Below are 18,132 nucleotides of genomic sequence, written 5' to 3'. Positions count from 1 at the left end.
TAGGATTTGACGAAAACTATACGACTAGCAAATAAAATCGATTCCACCCCCTCAAGTTTCGAAAATATAGACAATTTTTTTTATTTTTTGAGAAACTTGATTTGCTGGCTTAGTTTTTACCCTATTTCGAAAATTTTAATAACATTTGATAAAAAATTAAATGTACTCTACAACCTATTGGAAACATAATGATTAGTACTTACTGTTTTCGAGTTATTTTAAATTTAAATTTCAAGATGTAATTTCTAAGTTGTTTTGTAACTCGTAAACTATGGGTCGTAGAAAACCCATTCTTGTTTTATCTGTTATTGCCCGACAAATACTATAAACACAAATAATGTTTATTGCTTGATTTAAAAAAAATCGAAAATAACTTTGTTTTCTGAAAATAAAAAATGTGTGTATGGAAAAAAAATACGATTGTGTAATTTTTTATGATGTATGTTTGCATGTAAAAATAAGTATACCTGAAAGTTTTAGAATTTCAAAATAGCTATATATATATATATTTGCTATTATATCAGCCAAAACAATAGAATATATATAAACAAGTACATTTTCATAGTTTCATACCTCTACTAGATTGGTAGAAAAATATACTAATAGGCAATAAAATCTGAAGAAGATTCGTGTCTAGCAAAAATAAGCTAAATAGAATTACACATGCATACAATATTTATTGTGCTTTTTCCTATCTACAATCATATTTTTCTTATATATTTTTTTAAATTTTTTTACAGGGTTGATTAAAACACATATTTGAGGAAAACAACGCCACCCATATATAAATAAACCCCTCAAACTAACACTAATTAGAATTAGCCTACAAAATTTTTCTCGTAAGGCATTTTTTTGTAAACACTCTACCACCAACAGATCACATATAAATAAACATACCCCCCAAAAAAAAATGCGCTCCATGAAAAGTTGTCCTGTGTGCAAGAGAACCAAATCAAGCAAACATTTTGCAAGACATTGTCGTACCTGCGTGCCAGGCAAGCATTTGGCTGCCACTGAACTATGTTCCGGATGCAATAAACAGTTCACAATTGCGTATGCCAAGAAGCATAAGCTTAATTGTCTAAGCAAAAATACATCTGGGGCCCAGCCTTCGACCTCCACCAAGAGGAAGGCAGAAGCAGCCTCCATCAATGCACCACCCACGAAACGCGTCAAGCCTGCGATGAAAACAGACCGGTCTGCTTTCGAGCGTTTGTTAGAGGACTTTGTCCTCACTTCGGAGGGCTCATGCGACGTGCGTAGCTTTTTGGAGAACATGCAAGCCGAAATTATTTCCATCCTCGGTGATGCGCTTGCAACGCACTCCACCAAATTCTACGCATCGCTACGTTGCCAGTACAAGAAGCCGTCTGATGAAATTTACAGCTTCTGCCACAACACCAAGGCGAAGACGCTGCATCTGGCGGATGTCGACAACCTCGAGGTCATCTACAACCAGTTTGCCGAGGAGCTGGTGGCAAAACAAGAAGAACATCAAGCTAAAGGCTCGGGGGGTTCGCTGTGTGGCGAGCCTCACGAACTGTGCGTCAAACTTTGTAAGTTCGTGCCTCTCTCCGCCTCCAGCTACGTCCCCTTACCACCTACTATTGCGGCAAAGAAGGCTGTCCTGAACATTCAGAACAAAGACGCCAAGTGCTTTCTCTGGTCGGTGCTTGCAGCGTTGCACCCTGTCGACCGGAAAAACCAACCACACCGAGTTAACTACTACCTACCCTACGAGTCAGAGCTGGAAGATGCGATGGTTGGGATCGACTATCCTGTGGAGGTCCCGGACATTCAAAAGTTCGAGGCCCGTACACACAACCCTCGGTTGGCCATCAACGCTTACGGTCTCACTGACGAAAATGCGGTGTACCCCATCCGGGTGAGCGACGTAGAGGACGATGGTGCGCAGGAAATTCACCTTCTGCTCATCAAGGACGAGACCCATCACCACTACACCCTCATCCGTTCCATCTCTCGGTTGGTGTCGAGTCAAAAAAGCAAGCATCGTGATAGCATAGAAGTTTGTCGAAGGTGCTTGTCAACTTTTGATAATCGAGAACAGCAGGACTACCAGCGCATCAGAGGTCCCAACATCGCTGCAGAGAAGCTTGCCAGCCACAAGATCTACTGCAATGCCAACGAGCCGGGTGTGGCAGTCTTGCCCAAACCTGGCACCGTGGAGCGTTTCCACACGCACGGTGCCATGGTAGAGCATCCCGCTATCATCATCGCGGATTTCGAGGCCTTCCTCAAACCCCTGTCCACTTGCGATCCTGACCCTGAAGTTTCTTCCACCACCCCTTACCAACTCCACGAGGCTTCGAGTTATGCATACGTTGTGGTGCGACGAGACCAGCACATTGCCCCCGAGCCCTACGTGTACCGTGGTCCCGACGCAGCCAAACACTTCCTCGAGAGGATGGTTGTCGAGGCCAATGAGATAGGGAAGGTACTGTTGGCCCCCAAGTCTATGCTCCCACTGTCCCCCGACGATCAACGTAGACACGACGAGGCCATTGCTTGCCCTGTCTGCGTCAAGGAGTACACCGCCAACAATCGTAAAGTCCAACACCACGATCACTTTAACGGTAGGTATGTTGGTCCTTGGTGCAACGGATGCAACCTCATGGCCCGGGACCCGCACTTTATCCCTGTGTTTTTTCACAACGGCTCGGGATACGACTTCCACCATCTGGTGCCTCATTTTGGGTACGACAACGAGGGAATCAACGTTCTCGCCCAGAACGAGGAGCGTTACATCAGTGTGAGCAAACGAGTGTCGATCTCAGAATTACGCTCTACCGTCGAGCTTCGCTTCCTCGACTCTCTGAGGTTCCTCCCAGCAAGCCTCGATGCTCTCGCAGGGAAGCTTAGCGACGAGCAAATGCTCATCACCTCCGCGAACTTTCCGAACTTGGACGCAGGTCTCTTCAGGCGTAAGGGGGTCTATCCCTACGAATACGTCACAGACCCTACCAAGTTCGCGGAGACGACGCTACCTCCTCGAGCAAACTTCTACAGTCAGCTGCGAGGCTCGAACATCACCGACGAAGAATATCACCACGCCCAGTCCATGTGGCGCGAGCTGGGCTGTCGAACTCTCGGGGACTACCACGACGCCTACCTCAGACTTGATGTGACGCTCCTCGCCGACGTGTTCCAGACGTTCCGTGCAACTGCGAAGACCATCTACAAGCTGGACCCTGCATACTTCTACAGTCTTCCTGGACTGGCATGGTCGGCCATGTTTCTGGTGACGAAGATCGAGCTGGAGCTTCTTTCGGACGTGGACATGATGCTGTTTGTAGAACGTGCCGTGCGGGGTGGAATGGTCCAGGTGTCGCAGCGACACTCGCACGCCAACAATCACCACATGTCCACCGGTTACGACCCCTCACAGCCGTCCAGCTACATCATGTACACGGACGTCAATAACCTCTACGGACACTCCATGATGCAGCCACTCCCCTTTAGAGGCTTCGAGTGGGCTGACCCCTCCAACTTCGACATCGAAAGCTTCGACGATTCGGAACATGGGTTCTTCGCCGAGGTGGACCTTGAGTTCTCCGAGAAGCTGCAGGATTTGTTCTGCGATCTTCCCCCTGCACCCGAGTTCAAGTGTCCACCCGATTCCAACCAGAAGAAGCTCGTCATGGACTTCGAGTCCAAAGAGCGTTATGTCCTGCACTACCAAAACCTCCGGTGGTTGATGAAGCAAGGGGTTACCGTCCGCACAGTACATCGAGTTTTGATGTTCGAGCATTCTCCATGGTTGAAGCCATACATCGAGCTCAACACCGAACATCGCACAGTCGCCACTTCTGATTTCGATCGCGATTTCTTCAAGTTAATGAATAATGCGGTGTTTGGCAAAACTATGGAGAATGTACGGAATCGCATGGACATAAAATTGGTAACGAGGAAAGCACAATGTCGCAGGCTCGTAGCAAACCCGTTATTCAAATCGAGGACCATTTATAATGAGCAGCTTGCTCTGGTGCATATGAGGAAGAGTGAGGTGAGGCTCGACAAGCCAATTTATGTTGGTGCCTCAGTATTAGACCTGAGCAAGCTGCACATGTTCGAGACGTACTACGACATATTACGTCCACATTATAGCCACAACATCTCGCTTCTCTACACGGACACGGACAGCTTGGTGTACCACGTCCACTCAGCCGATGCATACAGGGATATAGTCACGGTACCAGCTTTGGTTAACCTCTTCGACACCTCGGGCTATCCCCAGCCGAACCAGTACGGCATCCTGCCCCGAAACAAAAAAGTGCCTGGCAAACTCAAAGACGAGAAGGACGGTGATGTAATTCTCGAGTTTGCGGGTCTTCGCGCCAAGGCCTATGCCATCAAAGCCGAGGGCAGCGTTACCAAGAAGGCCAAGGGTGTCGGCAGACAGGTGGTTCGGGAGCATCTCACATTCGAGGACTTTGTCGATTGCCTCAAGACCAGGTCGTCGGTTCTAAGAACAGAACAGCGCATCCAGAGCGTCGACCATATCATCACCACAAACAAAGTTAGAAAAATTGCGCTGGATCCCGATGACGATAAGAGGTGCGTCCTCGAGTGTGGTATTCACACACTGCCATGGGGGCACTATCGCTTAGCAGAAAGCAAAACCTGCAACATATGCCCATCTTCAACAGAAGATTCATAAAAAAACAAAACAAAACAAAAAAAAAATCATGTTGTTAGTTATTACAAAAAAAAAAAAAAAAACACTGACTGTCATTACAAAAAAAACTTTGACCGTATTCTTAAATAACCAGCATGCCTATGAATTTGTTCGGTTTCAAAAAACAGATCATTATGGAAACCATACCAGATCATGAAGTCTCACCTTCCGTGTTACCTAAACTCAACGGTCTGTTGATCATTCACCTTGTGACGAACCCTGAGAGGAGAGAACTCCCAATCAGAATGTCAATGCCTGGTGGGTAGGTATATTAAGTTAATGTGAACAATTTAGATGACATCTCAATTACAAAACACTGAAATCACACCAAATTCTCACACGTGACCCCACCCATCTCATCGGTAACGCTGGTAGCCGTGTTAAAGAATTACAACAATTAAGCTTAAACAAACTAAAGAATCTTGACCAAAATTACCCTAAAAGTTTATGTTCACCATTATTGACCTCAAGAAGTATAAAACCGCAGCAGAAATGAACTTATGCTTTATACTAAATTCCGCTGTCACATGTCCACCCTGTATATTAAAATGAACCCATCTCCGTTGACTTATTGACGCACCCGAAAGATGAACTTAATTTAAATTCTTTCCCGATAACGAATACGCTAAGGTAAAAGTAAGTAACAATTTTATTGAGTTATTATTCATGCACGAGTGACCAGTAAGAAGTGAACCCCCCACCTGTAAGAGATCACTGACATTAGTATACACATGGTTATCTTACATGAATTGAAATCTGTAAATTAATAATATTCACACTAGAGAGTTGATTTATGAGCATTTATTAACTAAAACAATTGCAGAAATAAGATCTGCTGGATTATATTTTGAATTACGACGAACACATAACACATTTTGAGTAAGCTACATTCTGCACCTTACCAACATGCCAGACAATGGCGTATTAATATGTGAATATCAACTGATGTGACCGCTGTCTTTTTCCTTAAAATCGATCACACCATGCTCATTGACACCGTCAATTATTACGTGTGAAAATAATTTGAAAGATTATCATTTTGATCATTTTGACGTTGCTGACGAATACAATTTTATATCATTTCAACGTATGAAAACCAACAATGAAATTTGTCTATGTAAGTTTTAGCAGCCACAATTATTGACAGCTAACGGACGTAAACATACGTTACAAAATCTCTCATTCGATATGAGGTAAATTTTGACAAATATCACAGAAAATAATGAATGAATTGAGCACAATAAATTAATATTATATACAATAATTAATATTTACACAGTCTTAGGCGGCGAGAGATTTCCTCGTCAAGATGGCTACCCTTAGCATGTGCTTCGCGCGCAAATTAACGACGTTTTAAGTTCCGTATTATGGCCATAATATATGCACACGAAAGCTAGCTTAAATCACGTATAAAGCCGATGAGTTTCATGTATTCTCAGTTGGATTTGAGTTTATCCGTAATCACTTAGATAGAAAAGGATTCCTACTTACAATGCATCCGGGTCCTTCAATTTGTGAATATTGAGCGAAAATAAAATTCACATATCCGCTCACACCTTCACTTGCGCTCACAAATTTCTCGTGAAACAGGTAATCTTATCCTTTGTGGGTCATAGGCATCCTTCAATTTGGATGGATCGCCTATAAATGGACCGATGTCCCTTGATATCTGCAGCATCCAAACAGCTCGCTTCTGCGTCTACCATATTTTCTCCCCGAACTCCTGAATCGCTCTTCCGCGACCCGTTCCTCACGTTCCGATTCCAAACTACGATTTCCGGCAACAAGTCCAATTCCCAGTGCAGAACTGCTTTCACATCCAACGTATATCCGAGAATGATTAAAACCCATGGTTTAATCTTTGTTTTTCACAAACTCGCCAAATCACATTAAAGAAAGAAGCATTTTCTTGCTGGATCCCGTTCGGAAATCAAGATCAGTTGTTACCAATGAACCGTTCAAAAGATCTGTTACTCGTATAGCGCTGCACAATGTTGCCAACAGATATAAAGATTTTGCTCTGTGAGTCCTCAAGAATATAAGCATGCGCGCAGCAACAGCCGTGGTTAATTTTCAATAATCATTATCAATAATATAGAGAAAAACATGAATACAGTTGAATATAATATGACTCGTATAACGATGCCCGTTATAATTGGCGCCCAACAAGAGGCTGAACCCAATTAACACACAATTTCTTATTCCTTACAACATCCAACATGAAGGTACACTCAAAACACAAATTTACACACCATAACAAGATTAGTATTACACTACATTTACAATATTAGCAATCATCACTCAATATCAAAATATTTACATATATATCATCTTTTGATTATAGAATCTTTACAATATGTGCGAAGTTCAAATCGCACTGGTCACTCAACACTAGTGCACCTCAACTGGTGCTGATTTGCAATTAAATCTCACGATGGCACGCAGTCCCTACAAAAAGTATGGCCCACTAGTTTAAACAGAACACCGCTGGCAAACGCTAATTTGAACCATCCAATCACAATAACCACCACATCAACTGCTTTGACATCAAAGAAACCTTCAAACAAAAAAAAAATATATTGACTTTGTACAAGCTTGACGATAGGCTTGACATCCTACTCGATGCCCACACCTTTGTGCAAATCTAATTGCGTTTCTCACCAAGCCCCAAAATTTATTTTCAACTTACGCCCCTTACGATCAGTGAAGTGAACTCTACCTTGAACTCAACAAGATCTCTCCTATCAGATCACCTCCATTCCTAACTTGACCCAAGTCTGTGCACAAAAGCAAACCACCGACTTGAACTACCGTATGAAAATGATCTAGAGGGGAGGAACAATAGGAATTAACTTCATGTTCAAACCCGCCGCGAAATTGTACCAACTTGGCAACATTGCCCGCCGCAGGCACTATCTCACTTGGCAAACAAGAATATCCTACCCTTACCCTCTAATCTTCATTTCCCTTCAAATCCCTGACCAAGGAATCTCCTTGCTCCCAGGTACTTTTCAGGTTCATCAATATTTCCTGAACCCCTGTAAAATTCCCGTCTTGCGTGTACTCTATCCAATACTTCAGCTTGTCCAAGGAACATTTCCATAATTTACAATTTTCTATTGATTGATTATCATATCTTTCCCCTGTAACACAATCAATCAATGCCAGTGTGGAATTACCACTATTTTTGATGCAAAGATAGGGCCCAACAAAGAGTTCACAATATTTCTTTATTACCTTATCTCTCACACCGCCAGAATTTTGATTTTTAATGAAAACCAAATTTCCTACTTTAACCTTTGGATGAGTTGCCTCGTTTGCATTAAGCTTTTTTAACCTTTCTTGCCTTTTATTGAAACTGGTTAGATTTGCCATGACCAATTTGCCATCCCAGGTCACATTATCACCCACGTCCAAAAGCGGTATGTCGGTCAATCACCTCGACATATTTAACCTGAGTTCCGGAGGCGAAAATAACGTTTAAATTTTAATTTTACACAAGATAAGTGTTTAAAGAGTTTCTATAAAATTTGAGAGCTTGATCTGCCAAATAGCCAGGAAAATGTTTTTTCACAGATATGAATCCATGTTCGGACAAACTCAGCAACCTTAACTGAATACGTGCGAAAAGAATTATCTGATAGACAGAAGCAACAACAAACAGCTGATGACACCAGCCCCGCAAGTACGCGGCGAATAAATTCTGTCACCTAATGTTTCACCATTATTATTGTTAGTTACGTATTTACACCACAAATAAACCACGACACTAGTCATGAGCGAATCAAAAGTAAGTTTCCGTAGGACTCATAACTTCACGTTGCTATCCCAAAACTTAGATAAAGTATGTTCGTATCTATTGAATATTGACTATAACAGTTAATCTTTATTATAACCCTGTAATCGTTATTGAGAGACACATTCTATTACAGAAGCTCCAAGACGGACTCGTGTCAGGATCAAACCATCATTATGCGGCAAACGTCCTCTCGACATTCTTCCGTTCTCACATAACCTATGCGTGGAGACATCTTTAAGAGGATGAACAAATACGACAACTAGTGTCCCTGATGTTCCCCTACGTTCCTTCAGAACGCCCGAATTCTCAATTTTTGCTTCAATAGGTTCGTACTAAAATTTCACGACGATACTACGTAGTATGCACATTTAGCAACAGATTTGAAACGAAGCTACCCACGTCATGGAAACGAAATCGAATCTAAGGCTTATAGAGAAGTCACTTGCTTCTAAATGATGGTGAAATACCATAACTCCACATAAGCTTCTATCTTCAGAATTCCTGCACTTAATTGTCCTTAAGATTCCTAATCCTGAGTATTAGCTTCACACAAGATCCCCAATGAAATTACGTATCAAAACCAATTAATACTTAAAAAACATTTATACTCAAAATCTCTTTCTAAGCACCCCAAAGATACATAAATTATAATATTTGCCCATTTAAAATATGTTACGTGCAATATTTACATTTGTTCAAAGCAAACTTACTACAACTAATTAAAGAGTGATGATAGCTCCGATGACCTCACTAGGTTTCATCTTTGAGCAATCATACTCTCCCAATCGCATTTCATGAGATTTTCTTCTGACATGAGTACGATGCCAAACCAGTCGTACTCTGTACAAAAGAGTCAATGCCCAAAGAAGACAAATACTAGAAGTTTCCCCCCAAACTTTTGTTCTGATATGTTTCCGAGGACACTTCTTTGTTTTTCTTTTCTTAATATGGCTAGGATGTAAGGGCACTCTCCCTCCCACAACTGTTCGACTGACTCCAGAAGTTTTCTTGACCTGAGTTTTCCCTGGTGATTTCATTTTAACTCTGACGCACCTCCTGCACCTGACTGAATAACCAGTTCCTAATTTCATCGAAGAAACGACAAATATCATACTGGTCTTTCTTTTGCCCATGGGGACATACCTTGGACCACACCAACGACAACTTCTGAGTTCGACTACATAATTCCCCATAACAGTCTGCGGTGAATAATCAGATATTGGTTTGACTACATTGAGTACCGAATGGTCTTGATCTAAGGACATTTCAGGTAAGTAATTACCAGTTTCAGACAAGACAGAGTTATTCTGAGCAGTTTTTGTATCAGTGGGTGTGTGACGAAGATTCAACTTGCTTACTGAACACCCTGTATCACTTTGCACCGTGCGAACAAGCTTACCCCACGAAGACGAACCCAGAGAACAACATTCTTCGGAACAAATGCCTGATGGAGAAACTTGCAAGTTCGGTTTTGGGATAGAAGTAACATCCCTGTGGAAGCCGACTGAGAAAGGCTCATCCCTGTTACCTGACGCCCCAAGAGCACCCTCCTTGCCTACAATATGTTTTCCATCATTTCCCTCGTAATGTTTTTGTTTTAACGCTACGTTCTGGTTAAGTTCGCTGGTACACTGTGCACCCCTTTCTGACCAGGAAGTCCGAGTGCCAGTGCAGTAGTCATATTCGACCAAACGTGAAATACACAAGCAATCTGTAACCGTAAGAGAAGTAACAGCATCCTTCGAATGTTCACAAGTTTCATGAACACCCTGTATTTCTGAATCCCATCTATTTACTAGAGGTTCACACTTCTTATCTAGCCCTTCAGCTCTATTCATGCATTCTAATCTGTATTGAGAGACTTTCAAAGTGAGATCATGAAGACCCTCACTTGTTTTGACTACATGTTGTTGCAAGTCTAAGATACATTTGCTGGTATCACTGAGGTCTGACTGAAGTTTCCCCACCAACCTACTAGTGTGAGCGGTAAGTTCAGACTTCAGCAATTTGTTACTGTCATCCAATTCTGACTTCAGCAATTGGTTACTGTTATTTAATTCTGACTTCAGCAATTGGTAACTGTCCTTTAATTCTGACTTCAGCAATTGGTAACTGTCCTTTAATTCTGACTTCAGCAATTGGTTACTGTCATTTAATTCTGACTTCAGCAATTGGTTACTGTCATTTAATTCTGACTTCAGCAATTCAATACTTGCTTTTGACGCTTGGAACCGTTGATCATTCCTTTCATCACTCTGCTTGATGAACGCGAGGAACGATTCCAACGTCACAGGTTCGTTTTCAGTTCCCATTTTTTTTTTTTTTTTTTTGCCAAAAATTTAAAATAAAAATTTGCTTAATGCCTATAAAACTTTTAACACTGACGTCTCATAATCTTAATGTGAGGAACCCTGAGAGGAGAGAACTCCCAATCAGAATGTCAATGCCTGGTGGGTAGGTATATTAAGTTAATGTGAACAATTTAGATGACATCTCAATTACAAAACACTGAAATCACACCAAATTCTCACACGTGACCCCACCCATCTCATCGGTAACGCTGGTAGCCGTGTTAAAGAATTACAACAATTAAGCTTAAACAAACTAAAGAATCTTGACCAAAATTACCCTAAAAGTTTATGTTCACCATTATTGACCTCAAGAAGTATAAAACCGCAGCAGAAATGAACTTATGCTTTATACTAAATTCCGCTGTCACATGTCCACCCTGTATATTAAAATGAACCCATCTCCGTTGACTTATTGACGCACCCGAAAGATGAACTTAATTTAAATTCTTTCCCGATAACGAATACGCTAAGGTAAAAGTAAGTAACAATTTTATTGAGTTATTATTCATGCACGAGTGACCAGTAAGAAGTGAACCCCCCACCTGTAAGAGATCACTGACATTAGTATACACATGGTTATCTTACATGAATTGAAATCTGTAAATTAATAATATTCACACTAGAGAGTTGATTTATGAGCATTTATTAACTAAAACAATTGCAGAAATAAGATCTGCTGGATTATATTTTGAATTACGACGAACACATAACACATTTTGAGTAAGCTACATTCTGCACCTTACCAACATGCCAGACAATGGCGTATTAATATGTGAATATCAACTGATGTGACCGCTGTCTTTTTCCTTAAAATCGATCACACCATGCTCATTGACACCGTCAATTATTACGTGTGAAAATAATTTGAAAGATTATCATTTTGATCATTTTGACGTTGCTGACGAATACAATTTTATATCATTTCAACGTATGAAAACCAACAATGAAATTTGTCTATGTAAGTTTTAGCAGCCACAATTATTGACAGCTAACGGACGTAAACATACGTTACAAAATCTCTCATTCGATATGAGGTAAATTTTGACAAATATCACAGAAAATAATGAATGAATTGAGCACAATAAATTAATATTATATACAATAATTAATATTTACACAGTCTTAGGCGGCGAGAGATTTCCTCGTCAAGATGGCTACCCTTAGCATGTGCTTCGCGCGCAAATTAACGACGTTTTAAGTTCCGTATTATGGCCATAATATATGCACACGAAAGCTAGCTTAAATCACGTATAAAGCCGATGAGTTTCATGTATTCTCAGTTGGATTTGAGTTTATCCGTAATCACTTAGATAGAAAAGGATTCCTACTTACAATGCATCCGGGTCCTTCAATTTGTGAATATTGAGCGAAAATAAAATTCACATATCCGCTCACACCTTCACTTGCGCTCACAAATTTCTCGTGAAACAGGTAATCTTATCCTTTGTGGGTCATAGGCATCCTTCAATTTGGATGGATCGCCTATAAATGGACCGATGTCCCTTGATATCTGCAGCATCCAAACAGCTCGCTTCTGCGTCTACCATATTTTCTCCCCGAACTCCTGAATCGCTCTTCCGCGACCCGTTCCTCACGTTCCGATTCCAAACTACGATTTCCGGCAACAAGTCCAATTCCCAGTGCAGAACTGCTTTCACATCCAACGTATATCCGAGAATGATTAAAACCCATGGTTTAATCTTTGTTTTTCACAAACTCGCCAAATCACATTAAAGAAAGAAGCATTTTCTTGCTGGATCCCGTTCGGAAATCAAGATCAGTTGTTACCAATGAACCGTTCAAAAGATCTGTTACTCGTATAGCGCTGCACAATGCTGCCAACAGATATAAAGATTTTGCTCTGTGAGTCCTCAAGAATATAAGCATTCGCGCAGCAACAGCCGAGGTTAATTTTCAATAATCATTATCAATAATATAGAGAAAAACATGAATACAGTTGAATATAATATGACTCGTATAACGATGCCCGTTATAACCTCAACAGCATTTGGACGAAACTGAATGACGATGTGGGCAAGATGTTTTATGTTTTTAATAACAATTTACATTTCTACGAAATTCCGATCGACGGGAAACTTCAAATCACCGTGAATCCGGAAAACGCAGGCGAAATCAAAATTTCTACCGGCAAGAACATTTTTCGAATCAAGCACGACAAGATGCTTTCTAACATTACGTACGATGTGTCTGCAGGAGATTATTTTTACATGGAACTCCTCGGAGATTACGACAAACTTATTCCTCTCTTCGTAGAATTACGAATCGTCTATCCTATTATAAATAACCGTTAACCAAAAATGCCTAACGACATTTTCGGCAACACCAAGTGTGTAGACCACGCAGAAGAGATTCTCATGTTGGACATTCGAGTTAAGAAGTTGAGGACCGATTTGATCGCTTTGCAGGAGACCTTAAACAAAAGTTTAGAGTCGGAAATCGCTACGCTCCAAACGCAATGTCTCGACCCCATTCTGAAAATCGATTCCGAACTGAAGACGCTGATAAAAAATTATGTCGACGTACCTTCTTACGACAACGTTCAAAATATACAGTTGAGCGTGGATTCGCTTCAAAATGATTTGGCCAAATTACAGCAATTTCAATCGAAAAATGAAGATTTGGAAAAATTGAAACTCGAAATCGAAGAACGAACTTCCGCAATAGAAAAGAATTTCTCTGAACTTCAAACCGTCGTGAACGATATAGACGCAGAACGCTTGCACGTCGTCGTTTCCAAATTACAAGAAGAATTCACCAGCACGTTGGAAGAAATTAAATCCAAGTTGCAGACTTTGGAAGATACAATGACGAACCTACCATCGTCGGACGAACTGCAGGTCATCGGTAAAAGCGTCGCGAACATAAAAATTCAATTGGAGTCCTATCAAGATTTCGAACACATTCAAACCACCATTGCCACGCTTCAGGCGTCCTTGGAATTGATCAACGAAGAAATTAAAAATATTCACGCTGAAGCAAGAGCGTTGACGAGCATTCAAGACACGTTGAGCACGGTTCAGCAGAAGATCGAATATTTAGAAAATTTGAACGTCGAATCCAATCTCGCTCATTTTCATCACGTACTCGACAACATACAGGGTGACTTGGAATCGTTACGGACGAGCGTGCCTTCGAGCGAAGATTTGGAAAAATTGAAAACGGCGGTGACGGCACTATCCGAATCGAACGACATCAAAAGTTCTTTGAGCGATCTCGAGAGTAGGGTGGCCAATCTCCCCACCTCCAAAGAATTGCACGCTTTGAAAAGAAACATATCTCGAATGCTGAAACGACTAGAAACGGAAACGGCGAACGTGGAAGAGATTCGGGACGAAATTAGTTCGCTGGTGTCGACGCTGCCCACTTCGCAGAGCGTCGCCGACCTTCACACGCAGTTTACAGAGATGCGAAGGATCGTGAACGATCTTACCGAGAAGAGCTCGAAATTGAATCAAGTCGACAACCTTCAGAACATCGTTGTCAACATCAGAGATCAAGTCGGAGTGCTGGAATCCACGCAGGAATCGACGCTGGCCTCTTTCGGTGCCAAGTTGCAAGAACTCAACGAAAACTACAAGCAGTTGAACGTGGAAGTGAAAATCAAACCGTCGTTTTCTGCCGTAACGGATACCATAGTCGAGCATTTGCTGCCCATCGAAAATAAACTCGGACAAGTTCACAGTAATCTGCTCGGCGTCGACACTAAATTCGCTAAACTGCATTCTCTGCAAGCCATCGAAATCAACAGCGTACCCAATCAACAGAGAATCTCCACGTTCGTCGAAGGTAACAAACTGTACATGTTGCATCCTTATCATCCGTACTACAAGTTTCTCCTCGATGGTACGATTCAGATAAACGAATTTTCGTACTGGTCTCACGGTAGAAAAGCTAGCGTTCCTACCATGACTTTGATATCGAATCGTGGTGTCCAGAAAGCAGGAAACATTCCTCTGGCACGTTGGAACGAAACGCGCAACATATATGAAATACACGAAGACGAAGATCTTACCGTTTTCGACGTGAGTGCCGGCGATAAGCTGATCATTCAAAACACGAGCGAAGTGCCACCCTCTTTGAATCCCATCACGCTTGTGCTTCTCTTGAAACGTAATCTCTAAAAAAAAATGTCTAGGCAAGCCATCGTCGAAGAATTGCATAAACCTGCACGCCGTAACTACGAACGTTTGGCTGTGGTAACCAAGGGCATCGACGACCTCTGGCAAAGCGACCTCGTGGAGATGAGTAGCGGCAATTTGAAAAACGTACATAAATTGAACAAGGGCAACAAGTATCTTCTCACCGTCATAGACACGTTTTCGAAATTCGCATGGGCTCTACCTTTGAAAGCCAAAACGGGAACATGCGTCACGGAAGCATTCAAGACAATTTTTCGCGAAAGCGGTGGCAGACGACCACGGTTTCTGCAAACAGACAAGGGGAAGGAATTTTACAACGCCGTATTCCAAAAGTTTATTCAAAAACATGACGTTCGACATTATTCGACCTTCAGTCACATCAAAGCCAGCATCGTGGAAAGATTCAATCGAACCTTGAAAACACACATGTGGAAACGATTCACGCTTCGGGGAAATTACAAATGGGTCGACATCCTGCCGGAACTCGTCGACACCTATAATGATACGGTACACAGAACGATAGGCATGAAGCCAGCCGACGTTACCAAGTCCGACGAGCAGCGTTTAATTTCTACAGTTTACTGTCCAAAGTACACACCCACGACAAAAAAAGCTAAATACAAAATTGGAGACCAGGTGAGGATCAGCAAATTCAAACGCACCTTCGAGAAGGGATTCACAAAAAATTGAAGCACGGAACTCTTTACGGTGGTTCGAGTTCTACCCGGAAACCGACACACGTATATAATAAAAGATAGTAGCGGAGAGATTTTGAAAGGAAGATTTTACGAAGAGGAACTCTCTAAAACGAAACACCCCGACACGTACCTCATCGAGAAAGTATTGCGTAGGAAAGGTGACAAACTTTTGGTCAAATGGCTGGGACTTCCGGAAAAGAGTTGGATCGACGCGAACGAAGTGATCTTGTGAGTACGTGGAACGTGGTGAAGCGTCTACCGGATCCGGAAAGTCAAACGAGAAAAAAAAAAAGAACGGTGAGTTGCTTCCCGACAGCATCCGCTGTCTGATCGTAGGTCCTTCGGGGTGTGGGAAAACGACACTGCTCGTGGACAATTTTCTCCTCGCACCGAATTGGTTAAATTGGAAGAACAGGCACCTGTACGTGTTCTCGAAAAGTTTGGAGCAATCCAAATACCAGCAACTGATGAAACTGTACGATGGTCTGGACATTGCAACGTTCGCCTCGGAAATAAAACCACTCGACGATTGTCGTGAAAATTCAGTCGTTGTGTTCGACGACGCCATCCTGGAAAATCAAAATGAAATTCGCAACTTTTTCACGCAAGGTCGTCACAAAGGAATGGATTGCTTCTACCTAGCTCAAACGTTTTCCAAAATTCCAAAACAGTTAGTACGCGACTACGCTAATTTTATATGTTTGTTTCGTCAAGATCACACCAACCTCAAGCACGCGTACGATGACTACGTAGGCGGAGACATGAACTACAATCAATTTTCGGAACGCTGCTGCTCTACTTGCTGGAACGGTGACGATTTCGGATTCGCTACGATCGACATGACGAGGAAACCCAACGACGGAAAATACAGAAACAAAATCAACGACTTTCTAAACGTTGCAACGTTGTGAGAAACGACGTGTATAAATAACGTCATGACGAAACGAAAAATCGAAGACGAAAATCTCAAGCTTCGCGATTACCTCGCGAAACGCTTCAAAGGTTGGAAATCCGAGAATCGCGGATTCTACGAAGAGAAGAAACGTCAGGATCAACCCGTGATCGATGCCATCAGCAGTCTAGGTAAAGAAATTAAAAGTGTCACGGAACAAAATAAAAATTTGATCAACGAACTCGTACCGCTCGCAGCTAAAAGTTACGCCGTACCCACACCCATTTCGAGCATTCCTTCGACGCCGTTCGAACTGAAGGATGCACCGGCACGACGTCGAGCCATAGGCAGCACGTCTTCGGATAAAATCGAGTTGGGACCTTTGGCACGAGACTACCTAAGCACGGGGAAATTCGACAAGGATGAAGTGTTCGGATTGTATCCCAGCATGGAAACCAGCGAAGGCGGCGGTGTGGTGTGGAAGATTGGGAAATCGAAGGTGACCTTCGAAGGCAACGACATTAAAGTCAATTTAGGCGACAAGGATAGTTGGAACAGGTATCCGGGTACGGTGGGACTGTGGGAACTCGTCGCCAAAAAACAGCCGAAAGATTACACCGACGAAGATTACCAAAGTTACAAGGAAATTCTGATCATGACGGATGCCTTGTACCAGAACAACGACGCCTCGCAGAATAGGGTGAAATCGAGCAGCGGCGAGAAGTACAGGAATCTCATCAAACCGATTTGGAACCAGGTCAAAACAGGCAGCGGCGTCAAACGCTACAACACGTTACCCAAAGAATTCGTTTGGGTGGACGACGTTAGGAAACTCGTGGACCGATTGTTGGTGATAGCCGGCGAAGAGAATGCAGGCAATCGTAATTTCTACAACGAGAAGGTTGGCATCGTGGACATGATCAGCACGAAACTTTCCAACTTCATCGTGAACGACGACAAGGGCATAGGTTACCTGATCAAAATCATCAACACGCTGCCTCCGAAATTTTGGAACGTGGCCGAAGGAAAGGGACTCGTGAACGACATCATCAACAAGTTACCTTTCGAGATGCATCTACCTGGCTACCAGTACTGCGGACCGGGTACCAAACTCGAGAAAAGATTGGAGAGAGGAGACAAGGGCGTGAATCCGTTGGACGCGGCATGCAAAGATCACGACATCGCCTACAACACCACGCAGACGGATCTGCACGCACGTCACGAAGCAGACAAAAAATTGGAACATGCAGCTTTCGAAAGGTTCGTGAGCAGAGACGCATCGCTGGGTGAACGGGTCGCCGCACTGGGTACCACCATCGCCATGAACACGAAACAAAAATTGGGGTGGGGTATATAAATAACATACCGTAAAAAAAACTACACAAGAAAAAATCTCAGAATATATATATAAATAACATACCGTGAAAATAACACATAGAGCATCAACATGAAGCCCAAGGGTGTCGTGTACCAGATACCATACTCCAATCTTAAAAATCTAGGTGCCCTCGATGGGTTACTCACCAAGAAACAACG

General features: G+C 42.4%; 1 long non-coding RNA gene across 1 annotated transcript in view; it reads right to left on the bottom strand.

Annotated features, from left to right (window-relative positions):
- The window catches only part of LOC145985673 (uncharacterized), a 678,988-nt gene that overhangs the window by 21,189 nt on the left and 639,667 nt on the right, over positions 1–18,132 (bottom strand). The window lies entirely within an intron of this gene.

The sequence above is a fragment of the Lepisma saccharinum genome, chromosome 3, assembly GCF_977018435.1.
Source record: "Lepisma saccharinum chromosome 3, izLepSacc3.1, whole genome shotgun sequence".
NCBI classification, from domain to species: domain Eukaryota; kingdom Metazoa; phylum Arthropoda; class Insecta; order Zygentoma; family Lepismatidae; genus Lepisma; species Lepisma saccharinum.
The sequence above is the reverse complement of the archived record's forward strand: the minus strand, read 5'-3'. Positions and strand labels throughout refer to the sequence as shown.